The following is a 17,806-nucleotide window of genomic DNA, read 5'->3' on the forward strand; positions in this document are numbered from 1 at the left end:
TGGGGTGGGGTGGGGGGGGCACATCTGAGAGCAATCGCGCGCGCTGTGACAGAATGCAGACATAACAGTCTCCTCAGACACTTGTTACCAGCACGTAAACACTTGCCTCAGTGAGATAGCCGCGTTGTTGGAGGGCTTGTGTCGATCTGTCATTTATCAACCGCTAATTAACTGTTAATTTGCCAACCTTTGGGTTCAAGCATGCAGCCAATTCATCACGCCGAACAAACAGCATGTCCTATAGCCGCTCCCCGTGGGGGTGGTCCCCGCTTGCCTGCTCGCACCATCCATCTGACGCGCTCACCCGCCGACTGCATGAATCATCCGCGGCCTTTGTTCAGCCGCACTGAAGACCTCGACGAAGACGGAGGTGACCCATGTCACAGGAAGTTGTAAAGAGTGATATTCTCGTGTTTGTTGACTTCCAGTACTCAACACTTTTTAGAGGAGGCCAACTGAAGACATTTTTCTTCCAAGCACAGAGGATACCGTAACATTAAGAATATACATGAAGTAAGGCTGATGTATCACTTTGCTGATACTTAAGCGGTAACACAGAACAGATCATTGATGCTTTCTGAGGCTGCTTCACTAAGCGGCGTCTTTACATGGAGTTAGATCAGTCTCAGTATTCACGAATGCACACAGAAGGATTCACAAATGTATTTCAATGCACACACAAATATATTTAATTCTACATAAATGTAAAACAAATCCACAAATAAAATAAAAAGATTCACAAATGTATTTCTGATTCACACACAAATATTTATAGTTTTGTATATATGTAATAGAAATCCACAAATATGTAATATACATATATATATTCACAGTTTCATTCAGTATATTATTTTCCTGAACAGCTTGACATACAAATGTGTTTTTTACATTCACATACATTTGTGAATCCTTCTGTGTGCATTTGTGAATATTGAGACTGATCTAACTCCATATCTTTAAAACTCAAGTGTGAGAATCATGACACTTAAAGACAAATACTCAACCTTACATGTTTCAGATTTTGAAAACTTTGTGATTTTAGTAACAATTTAAGATTTAGTTGTGTTTTATTATTGACAACTAAGTATGAAGGCTGCTAACAGTAACAGCTAACGTTATGTTGTATTATGCTGAAGCTGTTTATTAAGGTTACATGTGCACATGCTGACATTAAGGGCATTTAGGTTATACCATTTTGCATGTAATCACATCCCCAGACCTATGATGCTAACATGTTAGTGCGATGTTAAGCTTGGTCTCTTTTCTAAATACTAATAACTAAGCAGGTATCATTCAGCATATTTATCTATTATCATATGTATTCTAATATGTGGTATGTCACTGTAACTTACCAAGTTTAAATAGATGCTTGAGGACTAATATTTATAGCAATTATTTGGTAAATGGACTTCAGCTTGTATAGTGCTTTTACACCTACACATTCACACACTGATGGTTGAGGTTTCTATCAAGTGAGACCATCAGAAGTAACTTTTCCATCCACACACATTCATACGTTGCCGACAAAGCAGCAGGAGCAACTTGGGGTTAAGCGTCTTACTCATGCACACATCGGACATGTTGCTGCAGGAGCTGGGGATCGAAACCCCCAACCTTCTGATTTGAAAGAAGACCCACTCTTCCACTGAGCCGCAGCCTCCCATTCATTGACATTCTTTAATGTTTTGTGTCGTATTTTATCAGCTTATACTCTCGCCCTAGACAAACAGCAATTATTTTGTTTTAAATGTCTAATTTGCCTTCGCCCTGAGTGGATGTACATTTATTTCCTCTGTTTTCTCACGATAACGAGTTATTTCTGGTTGTTTTCTCAAGATCTGGACTTATTCATCAGATATCCCCAGAGTTGCAAAAGCACAAAACAAACACAGACAACGGCTGTGGGCTACGGCAGAATGGTAGCCTGTTGTTTTCTTTTCTCGGTCACCAGAAAATGATCCCGTTATCACTAAGAAAACACGATATGTTATCTCAAGATAGTGACATTAATGATTTCAGTATAATGGGGAAAAGCTGATTTTTAATCACGAGATAAAGGGAAAAAAAACAAGTGGAGAGCTCCAGAAAACAACAGGAAATGTCTAATTGTCACGGGACAGAGTACAGGAGTAAATAACATGAATGTATAGATGTCTGCTAAGGGCTCCCGTACTTATTAAGTAGATGTTAGCATGCTCATATTTAGCATGGTAGGTGTCTACCCTTGTGTCAGATCTGAGCAGATATTCAGTCACAATTTCCGGTTAAATCGGTGGTGCAAAAAGAAAAAGTCAGAAGATGGTCAGAGATGTTTTTGGTTTTTGATGTTTTATGTTTGATGTTTTTGGTAAAGAGTCTTATAGATTTCAAACCAATAAGAAGAGCTGACATGGCGAGAACTCGTCATTTAACTGTGTTTCATTTAAGAATTCATAGATGACTTGTCTGTATTGAATGCCTAACAGCATTTTAAAGAGAAACACCCTGATTTTTTTTCACCACTAAAATGTTCTGATAGAAAGACTTTGGACATATTAGCACATGATTTCAGCACTGTAGTCGTGCTGGCCCGTATCTGTGAAGCCAAATGTGCTGTTGATAGCAGCAGAGACAACACACACTTACTTAAAAGTGAGATATGATGAAAAATGTCTCAAACTTTTGGAGCCAAGTCGTTAAGTTATTCCGGTGAAAAGCTGTCAGCGACTGAAATATTTCTAATCCGGTCCAACGTGATTGTTTTTTTGGCAGCCAGACAACGATGGGGCGTGTTAGCGATATCTGATAGAGGGTGTTTTGAGTGTGTGTGTGTGCACTTGCGAGAGTGTAAAACAAACATGTGTGTGTGTGTGTAGTGACAGCAGTGGCTGTTAGCGGGCAGATGGAAGTGCCTACCACACTGAAGTGACAGCACATGTCAGAGCGGCGGAGGAAATGCCCCCATAAAGCATCGCTGTTGACAGCTATGGCTCGGTCTGCCTGACACCCGACATGAAGCGCCGCGCCTGGCCGGGTCATGTCTGCTAACACACACACACACACACACAGATCAAACCACTCCACTGACATGAGAGATACGAGCCGGGGACAACTCAACAGGTCGCCTCTTCACAAGCTCTTCACAAAAAGCTAATGCTGCGCGGTTGGTATTAGCTGCAGCACACATGCATCATATTTGACAGCAGGCCAACGCTAACATCCTCGTTTCTCCTCTGACAACAAGAAGAGGGAGATTACGCTCTTGCTTGTTGGGCAAATAGGAAATAATTCCAGTAATGAAACTAATTTTCCAGACCAATCTGTAGCTGTGCATGCTCCACTGACGCACAATTACCCTGAAACAGAATGCATGGGGGCTAATCCGTTTTAAATAAATCGCCAAATTCAACGATAAATCCCGAAGCTCTCGTAAATAGAGCGGCTCAATTGGGGAGCGTTTGAAATCCCAACTTCACCGGCTAATCACCTCCCAGAGCAAACACAGAGCAGGGTTAATTTAAGTTGCAGAGTTGTTATTTAGGGAACGGTTTGCCCAGAGATTTCAAACCCATGTGCTGACCAACCAGCCAGCGACCCCCGCACTGCAAACAATTACGCTCACTCGAGCATACATGTTGAAGCCCAGGTGCCAAATGAGGTCGTTTTTTTTTTTTTTGCAGCGATTTGACTTCCTTTGGCAAATCTCTGAGGCACTTTTGAGAAAGGACAGACTGTTTACTAACAGTCTCTGATTGCATGTAGTGAGAGAGGAGCACACCTGTCAGACCAGCACCTCACACACACACACACACACACACACACACACACACACACACACACACACACACACACACACACACATGCACACACTTAATAACTGATGTTAAATGATGCAGACTTTAATAAAAATCACCTGAATGACAGAAAATGCAGGTTTGAACTTCTAATGAGGCAGCTTTATCCGCTCCGTCAGCTCCTGAATGAAGGCGCTAAGTCTTTTTTTTCCACACCGTATTTGCCCCCCCCCCCCCCCCCCCCCCCCCTCCCTTGCCTCACATTGCTGTTTGATGATTAGCGTCTGCATAAGTAATTAATCCTGGTTACACAGAATATTTGTGAAATAGCCTAAATGAGGCCTCTTTTTCCAATTTGGCTAACATATTTGTATTAGGATTAAAGCAGCGGCGTTTAAGCGGCCGGCTGAAATACTGGCTCAGTGTGCTCTCTCTCTCTCCCCCTGCAGCTGTGAGTTCCAGAGCCGGGGGTCTGCTCAGTCTAAACGTGCTCTGATAGTCCCACCAGAGGATTTCCTTACACCAACTCCCGGGCCGCCGCTCACTTGATCAGGCCCAGGCCCTCAGTGCGCTCATTCATCCCATGCCCCCCCCCCCCCCCCAGTACATGTGTGTGTGGGTCAGTGTGTGTGTGGGTCGGCGTGTGAGAGCTCACCTCGGCGGTAATGACAGCCCCACTGAAAGGGGACCTGTGGCGAGCCAGAGCCGGCCAGATCTGTTCAAGATGCCTGCAATCAGGCGCTCAGGACCGTGTCATTGCTGTGCCCTTCGCGCTCGCACACACACGCCTGTTGGAGCTCACTGATGAGCGAGGTTTCTTCAAACTGTGCCACGGCGAAAAATACACAAGTGTGTGGCCTCGCTGATTCAAACTGAACATGTCCTTATACCGCTCCGAAATGCTTTTTGGCCTCTTAGCAGAACTCCCACTTTGCATTCAGCTCACATTTTGCGTAATCACAACTGAAAGCTGCTGGATATTGCTTTTTTTGGGGGAGTTCAAAGCTTCAAATACTTACCATGGTAAACATCCAACCCATTAAGTCTGTTTTACATAATCTGAGGCGAGGTGTATCTCTCTGAAGTTTATTTCCTGTAACACATCATTTCGGGGTCAAGTGTTCCCAACAGGTCATTAAAAGTCTCTATAAAAGGACTCAAACTGCAAATGTTTGTGCCACAAGCTGGAAAAACAGTGTTCAATCAAAGCACTTTAATTTTAATCATACATGTTTCCTTTGCAGTTCGGTGCCCACGCTTTGAAACCGAAGAAACAAAAAATAAACACGGCGCTCCTGGTAAAGAAAACACGGACAAATTCACCCCGCTTGGTCTTTCTTGTCTGGGTTCGTCCCGCGTGTTCCCCCACAGCATGAGGCAAACTTCACACACCTACACAAGTAGATTAAAAAGGTTTAACAACGTAAGAAATAAATCACAGATCGAATCAAACGTTTGTATTTGCAAATCAAAAATGCATATTTATAATTCTGTACAGGTCCTGTTTTCGCTCTGCAGTCAGGTCTGCCATGTGAGGTGTTGCAGCAGACTCTGGCCATGTGTGGACACTGTGCAGGCCAGTCTACGGCCCGGTCCCTCTGCAGCCCTCTCTGTATTATTACAGCTGTAAGTGTGCCAGCCGGGGGGAAATTTGTCTGCAATTCACCTGAATTAGAAGCGCTAACCCAGCTCTCCTGTGGCACAGCCCTAATGGTTTGTTTATTTTTGAGGTTTTTTGCTTTTAGCAAATCATTCCTTATCTGTCATTTGCTTTTTGTCCCATTGAGTAGCTGAAAAAAAAGGGAGGGGGGGTTGTTGGGAGGAGGAGGGCGCCCCGCCACATGGCCCTGGAAACTCCCACCTTTACACTCTTTTTTAGTTCAACAGTCCAACTTTGTGCAGGTTACACATCCATCCCCGAGTGCCTGTGCGGTGCGTCCTCTGCCTCACTCATTTCAGCCTTTTTGTTTATCTGACTTTGTTAAAGGGAGACTTTGAACAAATGCCGCAGTTATTCTAAATGAAAGATTGAATATGTCTAAAAATAGAGTTTCTCCTTTGCCCATTGCTGACTGCATCAACACATTGTTTAAGCAACACAACTCACTCTGTAATCAGTGAGGCGGACTCTGCAAATCCACCTCAGTGAGCCACATGAGTGAGGCCATGGAGATGTAAATTATCTCGAGATTGTCTATAAATCACGTCATGCTGTGCACAAATATGGTAATGTGGTAAATATCTTGAGTCACCCAAATGCTATAATTGTCCTCAGACATTTCAAATGATTATGGGATAATGTTCGGCTTATCAATTTTCCATGACACATTTTATTTGTCCGTGTCGGGTCATACAGTGGTTCTTGCCGTAAACAAATGTAGAGCATGCAGAGAAGAGGGGCCAAGGATAGAAAAGAAAAAAAATGGCCCAAAGGTGAAGAGATCATTAAGAGACAAACAAAGAAACATTTTAGGGAAGTGAAGCAGGAGTGTTCCTTGATGTGCGGCTGAGTGTGCGTAATGGTCCAGCAGATGTCTTTAGCGTTCCTCCCCGTTGAGATGTGGTCGGTGTGGGATGTGGAGTGAGTTTTTTTTTTTTTGTTGCTGCAGGGTTGAAGGTTTACACTCGCCGTTCTAAATCAGCCCGTCACACACCACTGGCTCCCTGTCAGAGACCTATCTGCTACCACTTACTCAGAAATGCAACAAATTTACTTATAATTAACTTTAAAATTTTGCCGTGCTTGTAAACACTTGCGCATTGACAGTTCATTTATTTTGTTTGATTGCTGCCGACTATTTATAGCGGAGGGCCTTGCCTGCGTACGGACTCTGCGTGTCATCTAGACTCTGCAACGAGACAAAAGTGGTCCTGATGATTATCCACTAGTTTCAGGGTGTTTATTTACTCACCGAGGTCGAGGAGAATGTGGCTGTAATTGACGCACATTAAAGTGTAGGATGGCAACCTTTAGGGAGTGTCTGACAGCAGCAGCGACGAAGTCTCATTACCTTATAGAAACCTGCAGAATGATTGCTTCCCATCAGTCTCCGCTTGTAGTTTGACGTCTTATGAGAGCAGGTCTCTGCAGGCTGCTGCATTGACCCCAAACAACCAGTGGAACTTTCGAGATCCAGAGTAGGTGTTAACTGCGCAGCAGTGACCAACAGGTTTCAAGGTTTAGCTTCATGGAAAGAGTCTTTTAACACTTTTGGAACCTCGCAGCGATTCAACACTGCAGAAATGTCCAAGTGTGAACAGCTCATTAAGTACATTTGTTTCCATCATTTTCGTTCTTCTCAGGCTGTAATACAAAGCCATTACTTGGAAGCATTTGTCACAGATATGAGTCATAGGCAGTTCAACTAAAGCTGAACCAACCATTAGTTTTATTAAACACAATAATCATATTATTAATCATTTTCTTATTTGTAATATTCAAGGGGATAATTGTAGGGATTAACCCAAAGCAAATTGTCATTGGCTTCATGCAGCCTTTTAATCAGCTTTTACTACATTGTTTTGTTTTTATTAAGGTAAATTTAACTGGTCTGGTGTAACTTTATACAAAGGTAAATGATCAACCTCATTTCAAGCTGCAGTTGGATGCTGTTTGAATAGCTGGTGTAGTAGCCACTGAAATCCAGATGTTATCCTCGTCGTTTTGGAGAAATCAAAATGTTTGTTCAACATGTTCAACCTACATCGGTAAAGAAATCCAAATGTGTATGTTGTCTCTGCTGGATGTTTGTCGAACAACTTCTCTCTTTAGCTGTTTTCACACATGCACTCCTTAACATTCCTCGGATTTCAGGACGGCCTGCCCGTTGGAAATTTACCAATGTATTTATTCACACATTTCTTATAGCATGAAGTCTTCCCTGGACAACGGGGGCGGGGTCAGGGGTCTCAGGTGCCGGGGCACAACGTAAAAGTCCACAGCAGCCGTAATTATTACAAGATATCCAAGATGGCGGTCGAAGCCGAGTCTGACGCAACACTAACAGTGCTACATGTTATTGGATGTATTTACAGTATCAACTCAAGATCGTTGAAGAACAAAGTGGTGAGGCCGAAGTGAACTCTTCCGACTTTTACCTGCTGCACATCGGCTCATCCCGACTTCACACAGACATTTTACTGAAAAAATGTGGTGAAAATTTCGGCCATTCACATTCACGTCTTTTTGTCACTTATATCATGTTTTTATGCTCTCTGTGCTAGGTAAAGTCCCCTTAAGGTATATAAATATAATAAAGGTTTTCATTCATCCACACATGCAGCTCAACCTGAAACAATTCGGGACACTTTCAGGAGTTTTGTGCATGTGTGAAAACACCATTAGTCCTCTGTTAGTCTCTTGTCATCAAGCCTTTTGCCCATCAGCAAAGATAACAGCAGCCTCATCCCTCACATCTCCTCTCCTCCAGTACACGGACAATTAAGCACAAAGGGGGTGACAATGTGGCTGCTGTCCATCTCCTCAGAGCCTCCAGCTGCCGTCACGCTCCATTTCAAGTCCACAAACACACAGAGATGTTTTACTGATTAAAGCGTCACTGATACATGAGAGAGCCGTGAAGCCAAGATGAGGCCAAGATTACTTTGACTAGATAACGTCCACTTTAATTGTCCCAATCAAAACTCCTCTGATTGTACCATAGTTTGATTTCACGGCCGCTGTTTTCCTTTTAAAGGATAAGCGTGTTGGAGAGATTTGACACCAGTTAGTTGTAATTTGTCATGAGTCATTTTGGCATAATCTCCTGGATCGTTCCTGCTCGGGGGCTCATATGGTAAATATACACATCTGCTGAAAAGGATCTGAGACAGTACAGAGTTGCAGATTTGAAGAGAGAAAAAGTCTCACGACCACAATCTAATAATTTCCAGTCCGAAGTCAGCTGGTTCAAGTAAATTTCTTAAAAATCATTTGAATTTTTTTTTTCTCGTTGGGTTAAAATCATGTGCAGAGATTGCTTTGTAAAAAAAAAAAAAAAAACTCTGTCACCACGGTGGCCCTTAAAACTCAACTCTGTTTTGTATCAGAACCCAAAAGTCTGCATGATAACTGCTCTGCATTCATCTCTTAAAAGAGCCCCGACTGGATTTGTCCCCTCTAAGGAGCCCAACTTAGCTGGGTTAAAGGAAAGCATTACAGCCAGCAGGCATGTGACCACATAATTTCAGCCAGAGAGGCCTACGCTTCCTCTGTTTGCTGTCATTATGCCCTCAGTAAAGCCACATAAAGGCCCAGCCATCCTGTGGAGATCATTGCACTCCTCGCCGCTCCGCCTGATTGGCTATTATCTAAATGAACCAATGTTCTATATCAGGGCTTTTGACTACATAACTACCCTGTTAATATTCAGAGGAAGTGCTGGAGGTCAGGGAGCTCTCTGCCGCTTGACCTCAGGGTCGCAGGAACCTGAGCCGCGGAGTGGCACATGGCAATGAATGAGCCCTAATGATTTAGATGGTATCTGTTACACAGCCCCGGAGAAAGCCAATCTCTCCGGGCAATCTGGCCGTGGAGAAAAAGCAGAGGTTCAAAAATAAACCCCACTTGTTTCAGAGAAGGGGTAATGCTGCCTCCCTTGCAGCGCACGTCATTGGAATCCTATGCAGAATGATGAATAATTACACACAGATGAGCACACAGCAGCTTTCGGATGTTCTGCCCGTTCGGTGCATTTTGCATGCAGTTGTTTAGGAAACTGAAAGCAGGAAATGCAGCAAATAATTGGTTTTGTTTGTTTGCATTGTTGTGCTTAAGTGGCTTCAGCACCTTGTTTAAGAGGCCTTTGAATGCGGGGGCCCGTCACAGGATCCTCTCCAGAGGATTAGGTGAGCGTTTGCTCCAGTCGGGTTAAAGAAACGAGGCCCTTTGTGCAGCCGTTTAAGACACTTGTTGATGCGTGGCGTGGCTTTGAGTTTCCCTAAAATACTCCGGTAAACATTGGGCTTATGCACAGCAACAAAACCATGACCTTAAAGAGCACTTTCAAAAGCAATTTCCCTCCCCTACTACTGCATGTAAACAGAGTAATTGTACTTGGGAGACTCCCAGTGCCAGCTGAGAGTGATTTATTTCCACGTCATCCACAATGAAATCAGGATCACGACGATAACGGCTGCGACAGCTCTAACTTTGTCCAACACTACACTTCTTTCTACTGCTGTTATCTTCACGGCCTGACTGATAATGGATTCTTCTTTACAACAATATGCAAAGAAATGTTTAATTAGCCGGAAAAATACAAACATGCTGTTTGATTGAGTCCTTCATTTTTGGTTATTGAAGTTCTGAGCCACAAGATATTCATGTTGCAGGGAATTTAACAACTTGAACTTTAAGAAATCTTAAGCATGAAAATGAAAATCAACTTTAAATAGTAGAATAAAAACTTATTGTATATTTACAAAAAATTACATTGTTTTATATTAAATTTCATAAATTATTCCCATGTTTAAGATTCAGTCTGGAAAATATTATTTAAGAGAATTTAATCAACTTTTTTAAATAAATGAATAAATCACTTTTATTGTACAGACTTTTTTTTTCATATTGGACTTTGGTCCACCATCTTTTATTTCCACAAGTTGATCATCATATTATATTTAAAACATAAATCAATACAGCCTTGATGGGTTGAATAACTTCAAGGCTTTTTTACGATGGGTCATCCGGAGGTCCCAGGTGAGACAGGTGGCTCAGGAAACTCTCCGATGTCGGGAGAATCTCCGGTTGGTTTAAGTCAGTGGTTCTCAACTGGTGGTGTTGGGACCCAAAAGCGGGTCACGGAGCCATTTTCCAGAGGGTAGCAGATGTGTCTGTCAATTGTTTTTGTTCATCTCCATGTTCTGTGACATGTGTTGTACCGTCCGGGGGCCAAATTGTAAAAAATATTTTTACCAGAACTTTGGAGTTGGGGATTGGTCTTGGGGCGAGACCAGTAGAGAACCACTGGTTCAAATCATACACTCAGACCGAAATAATCCAATTCACCCCATTCCTGTAATTCTTTGATTTCCTTTGCTATGTAAATGAGTGTGTGTGTGTGTGTGTGTGTGTGTGTGTGTGTGTAACAATATCAAACTAGTTTATGAATTTATCAGTATGGCTTCAATTATCATTACTACTACAACTCACTTCTTCTTATCCAATAACTTGCGATACATTTCACCACCATCACCCTCGTCCCAAGGTCACGACCCCTTATTCACCATCATAATCTAACTATCTAACTAAAGATAATTAATCACAGCTTAACTGTTACTAATCTGAATTTGTCTTGAGATGATTTGTTTAGTGGAAAAACTGTCTAAAAATAATAGTTCAACAATGCTAACAGATGTTTGCGTTTGTGTGTTTCACTTTAAATATGTTGCATCTGTTGTTGGCTTCTCTGTTTACTGAGATCTATCACACGGTGTGGACCCGAGATGTTTATGTGAGGAGGCCTTGGTGCAATGACAGCGTAAAACCCTTCACTCACTAATTCCCCTGCTGAGCAACACACACACACACACACACACACACACAACATTTGTTTGCCGTGTGGAGCTACACGTGTCCTGAGGTCGAGCCAGCACTCGGAGTAACTGAAAAACAAATAGAGTGAAATGAAAGAGATACAGGAGGTCTTTAAATAAAAAAAATACCTGGAAGCGAAAGAGTCATTTACTCTCAAGGATCTGTGAAAAGATGTGAATGTGTTGCAGCTACAAAAATATGAGTTGAAGAAGCACATTTTGAAAACACTCCTGGTTATTTTTTCTTTTGAACTGGTTTGAATGGATAGCTCACGCTGATTAAATCTTCTCCTCACCTCGTCCTGTATTCATTGGTTCTATATCTTCAACATGAGAACTGTTGTATGTGGCGTCGCTGTATAGTTAAAACCACGAGTGTGTTAAATTTACCTGTTCAAGCGGCATTTACTTTCAACCTACGAGGTCATTGATTTATCCTGCAACACAAGTTGTATTCAAATGTTGGCTGTAGGGTCTTTATGCCAACAACAAAATGACAATAATCTTTATTTATTAAAAACCTGTTCTACACCTGCCTCATCGAGAGAAACACTGATAAAAAGTTCAGATCGAGAACAAATCAACCGGAGATAATGAACAGCTGACGAACCACAGACACAGAGAGCTGGATCTGTGTCTGATGACGATCATAAATCTCTTTATTTGACCCCGTGTCCCCATGTTGAATGTTAGTCCATGACTTTATGATTAGGGCAGTGCAGTAGGAGGCAGAAGTCGAGCCACAGCAACATCTTAAGTTATTTACTGACACAAACGCACATCTTGCAGTTCTAATGGACATTTTAGAAATCTGAATTTGAACACCTGGGAATCCTCTCAGAGAGCTCCTAACTTGGCTTAAAAAATCCTATCAAAGGATACTTAGAGCAACTCTGAGCGAGGAAGAGACGGGAACTCGTATTTTAGTGAGGAGGCGTGGTCGACCCCGTTGTTAGGTATGGCAACTTTATCCCAAGTCAATCACAGAATCTGGTCAGACACTGTGTAATTATGAACACTATGAAATGAACATCTCTGTGTGATTAATTCTAAGACAAAATGTTTGAAATCACGTCTGCACTCTCGCAGCAGCTTCTTCACCGTGCTGGTCGTTATATCAGCACAATACGAGCGTTAATCAGTGATTGGATGCACCTGTGGAGGTAACCACTCAACATGCATGTCTCACTTTGCACGTAAAAAAGTCATAGATGGATTGAAATGTTTGCATGACTATTTTTTGTCTGTTCAGCCCGAGTCAATAATATTCTTCATGCAGTGTTTAAAGAACATTTCTCAGTTTTCTCGTCAGCTTCAGAAAACTCTTCAGTCTGTTAAAAGTCATCCTCACTACTCCAGTTTGACACCATAGGAGCTCTCTAAAGGGCTAAGACACTTTGTGAATAACTTCTTTATCAGGATCTAGTCTTACCTTTAAGGGGAACTTCTTAAGAATTTTGTCACTAGGAGCAACTCTTAGTACTTAAGAGGCTTCGTGAATACGACACCTGACACAAAACAGTTTGATAGCTGATAACAGCCGATACATTTTCCACAACTTTTTTTTTTATTATTTTGGGGCTTTTTGTGCCTTTTATTGGAGACACAGGACAGTGGATAGAGAGTGGGGATTGACATGTGGGAAAGGAACCATGGGTCAGATTCAAACATGGGCGCCTGCTCCGAGAACGACAGACTCTGTACCGCTCGCCCCTGAAGTCTACAACTTTTAAAAGGACTATATTGCTGTTACTGGGAAGCTAACAAGACGAGCTAAGACGTGCTAACTGCTACTAGTCTCGTTCTCATTTATGTCTCTCTCCATTGCATCTAAATTTAGCTTCTGACTCATTTAGGTGGGCTACCAGACTAAATAATCAGACCGTCAGTTCATGCAGTATGCAAAGTACCTTAAGCTAACACTACTTCTGCATAATGTTGCTATGGCTACCTTTTCACAAGCAGCCAACCGGGAAAACAAGCGCATCAGTCGTCTAGGCTTTTTCGTGGGCAAAGTCAGTGATATCAGGAATTCAACAAAACTTTCTTCAGACTGGATGAAAAGAACATCACAAGGCCTCCATCATTCATTTGTATCTAATGTTACATGTCAACAACCTGCTGCTACAAGTATCTCACACAATGGAAAAGCTAAGACGGCTGTACATTTCTTTCATCAGTTGAAGGTAATGACAGGTGTAACCCACTCATTAATGAAGTGGGGACATCTTAAGGCTTTTTCATTCCACTGACATGATGTAGCTTCAGAAAGCCTGCAGTGAGGCTTGGTTGTAAAGGAGCAATATGTAGGATATCTTCTGAATTAAATCATAAAGTGACCTCACTATATCATCAGGCATTAAGGAAACATGCTGTGTTGAAGTGCTGGCTTCTCTGTGAACAGTGCAGAGAATTCTGGTCCTGAATGGTCTGTTTTTTTTTTTTTTGACCAGAGAAGGTAAGCGGTTTTAGAAACATGGCCGTTTTGGACGCCCCTCAGTTTTCCAGGCAAACAGCAAGCCAACAGGTGTTGCGGCGATGGAAGGGGGCAAGCGAACTGGTTCAGATAGAAGTGATTGTACCCGACCTGAAAAAGCCTCTGCATGTTTCTAATAAGCTCTAATAATGACCAGAAACCTGTAAAACTAGGATCAATATTGGAGATGCTTTTTGAAAAATGGAGAGAGGTTAGAACGCAGGAAGGTTTACAGACCCATGCAGAGCTGGATAAACACTGAAGCTTCTGTATCCGCAACAAGGCAACCTGTGTGTGCATCGACTCTGCAGGAACATCAATACCTTTCAAAACCTTTACAGTTTATGTTTTAATATCACAATTTGGTCTTGTTTAGTTTTGTATTTTGTCTGTTTCAGAGTTTAGGTTTCCTTGTTTTAATTTCTCCTGTCTATCTTAGTGTTGCTTGTTTCCCTGGTGTGTTCTCTGTGTGTCTCCAGTGTTTCCTGGTTTATATTGTAGTAGTCCCCCATGTGCTTCTTGTCTTTATTTCTGCCTCTGTGTGTTTCCCTCCGGAGTTGATTGCCCTGATTTCCTTCACCTGTGTGATTAGAGAAATTCAAACAAGGAAACCTAAACTCTGAAAAAAGACAAAATACAAAACAAGACCAAGTCATGACGAGGAATTGAGATTCTAGTCAATCTTGAGTATTAGCGTTTGAGCATAATCCTGTTTTCTAACGTGTGCTAGGCCCTTGTCAGTTTTGAATTGGAAGGCTGTGTAGTGTTTATCCTTGAGCGTGATGAAGGCCATAAAAAAAAAAAACACAATAAACCTTTTTCTGTGCAGTTGATATATTTGTTAATCCAAAAAGATGTCTACTCGGGTCTAACTGGCATCAGTGTGGCAGCTCTCTCTGTGAGCAGTTAGTGAATAAAAGAGCCTTTCCACCGAGACCTTGATCACGCTCACATTAATAATACTCTCATTTGGGTGGGCTCTCACCTCACTCCTGACAGTCGTTTCCTTGATGGGCGTCAAAACTTAACGATGAAGTGTTGTTTTCCAGGTTCCAAAATTTCAGGCCTGCCAAAGGTTAAGGAAACACGGCACTATAAAACAGAGCCGCTGTGTTTTTTTTGAAAGCGGGCAGTGTTTACTTGCAATTCTCAAGCTGTCGGACGTATACGCTTTTTTTTATTTTTTATTCTGAGGCAAGAACTGTGCTCTGTTTGACAACGTTTCTTAACTTTTTTTGTTTCCAGATGATCTTTAGGCCTTTAAATGGAGCGGCAGTATGTTTTGGAGGCAAAACAAGTTTTCCTGTCTCGACTTTGATCCCAGTAAAAGTCACCTGTCCAGGCAAAGGTGACATGGAAAACCTCCCTGCCTCAAATGCAAATATGCAGCATGATAATAACCAGTCAGAAGAAATATTATACATCTATTTAAGAGTGATTTCATTGATACTTCTTGGGAAGCAAACCAAAATACACAGAAAAAAAGACACAGTGTGTATGTGTGTGTGTCAGCAGAAGCTAAACGTCTCTCCGCACATTTGAGTTCTCTGAAACACCAGCAAAAGGAGTTCCTGCTGGCTGACAGAGCAGTTAATCCGCGCAGAGGGAAGCAGCTCCAAACAACTGCAGAGAAACACAAGCTTCGGGTCTGCCACTTTTCATCACCGGCAGCCTACGACTCTTTGTGCGCAGATCGCTCCAGGGCTGGTACAACAGTTGCAGATAGCTCAATAGCTTTACCAATCTGTTGGCAGAGGACTCAGGGAGATTGCTAACGACAGGCCTGCACTCGGAAGAAAGGGATGAATAAAAGGCAGAGCGATGAGGGGGAGGACAAAAAAAAAAAAAAACTTTCAGCAACTTGTGTCAGTGCACGGCCACACAAAGGCAAAAGCTTAACCTGACATTCCTGTGTAATTAAGACATCTCTCACATGGCACGTTTCTCTTGACCACTTGGGACTCTCGCACAGGACCGGAGGGTGTTCAAAGCAACCGAGGGCAGCCCATTCACATCTGTGAGCACTAGAGAGTGCAACATGGCCATGAATGCAGTTAGACTGTAACACTCTGCAGGCATTGTTTTTAATACTCTGACGTTTAAATTGTGATCCCACTTGCCCTTTCCTGGGGACCGACTGCGGCGGAGGAACTGACAGAAGAAACAAGGAGGACGGAGGAGAAAGTGTTCAGGGAATTCAAATTAAAAAAAGAAAAAATATCAAAAATGTATTATGAAAAAAGAAGGATTTATTTATGTTTTTTTTTTAAAGGGTCGCCCCTTTTTTTTGCCTTTGGTGAATAGGACAGCTGGAGAGAGTCAGGTAATGTTGGGGACGACCTAACAGCTCGGCTATCTGGCGCCCCAATAATTTCTCTAATTATTTTTTGCCTCTTTCTGATGAAATGACGTGTGTGCACGCACTGCTACATGGAACTATTGATATGAGTGTACAGCTGCTGAATCAGTAAGATCACTTGTATTAGTTCACAGTGTGCCTGGATGTTTCATGGCCGGTCATGTATCTGGAAACATGTTGCATTAATCTTCAATGGAAAACAAAATCTGCCACTGCAGTGATTTTTTTTCTAAGATTTGGGCTGGCAAACGAATCAGTTCTTTTAAATCTAAATTAATTGCTAAGTTTCAGTAGTTCATCACAAATAATGTAATTTTTTTAATCACATGTTTTAAAGTCTATTATTAACAAATATTGTTGACCTTTTATTTGACATTTTTGTATTACCTTAAGTTTAGACTACTTTACTTTCTGGTTGAATACATCCCTGCTTTTATTTTGAAGTAACGATTGAGCCACCTTCTGGTAGATTGAAGGTCATGACGTTAACCTAATTGAGAAAAAGAAACTCGTTACAGATCAAAAACTAAATGAAAACAGCTGAAAGGAACAGACAAATTAAATGTTTGATATTGTGAGGTGGATATTACTTTGGACTCGTCAGCTGAGCCATCCAGGAGTTTTTTTTAAAGTGATAATAATAAATGTGAAATAAAATGAAATGAGATGCAGCAGCGTCCTTCTTTTCCATCACTGTGTCTACATGGAGACACTGAAGAGGCTCATCTACGGTGCGTCTTAAGGGTCAAAACAGCATGGGATAAATCAGGATTAAAATAATGACTGCATTAATTTCAGACCATAAATAATCATGATTAACTAGTTAATGCTGACAGTACTTATTCAAATGGAAATCTACGTATTTCAGTTCTTCAATCATTGAGTCAGTCAGCTGCCTTATTTCTAGGAAATTCTTTGGGCAAATGTGTTTGGACTAAAATGAGTTTCACATGTTATTAAATGGTAAAAGTAAGAAGAAGAGAAGGAGATTTTTTTGCACCAAAATTACTTTGAGTTTTGTCAAGACTCGTCAGTATCCACAAAATCTTATTCAATACTTGTATAAGCAATTTAAATACACAGAAAGAAACTTTTTTTTTTTAAAGAATGTGAAGTAACTTCTACGTTTTGCTACAGCCTACATCATACATGAACACTTTATGTTGAATCCAAATTATTTCTCTGACCCGATATCTCCTGAAGTTTTTTCTTCATGCCTTAAACAAAACGTTTGATTCTTCAGAAATCCTTCTCGTATTAAAAAAAAAAATCGTGTCCCGTGGTTTTGTCCCACTCTCATCCCGCCCGGTGTGAGCTCCCTTTCATGTCTGTGTGTGAAAACGTTGCTGAGAGGACAAATTATGTGATTGTTTCATTTGCTGATGCCGGAGCACTTCACGTTCTTGTGTTAACAATTAGCTAACAATAACAACTCACTTTGATGCTAACCAGGGTGGAAGCAAGGTCACGACCTTTAACAGCTGCACGGCTTCACTTCCCCCCCCCCCAGACCTGATTCACTTACCCCCACACACACGTACACACAAACACACACACACTGATTTAGAATTTACATTTAAAAAATCCACTTAGAGAAATGCAGAATCCCATGAAGAACACTGCACACTTTTTTTTTTTTTTTTTTTTGTGATATCGATGGTG

The sequence above is a fragment of the Labrus mixtus genome, chromosome 7 (assembly GCF_963584025.1).
Source record: "Labrus mixtus chromosome 7, fLabMix1.1, whole genome shotgun sequence".
NCBI lineage: Eukaryota > Metazoa > Chordata > Actinopteri > Labriformes > Labridae > Labrus > Labrus mixtus.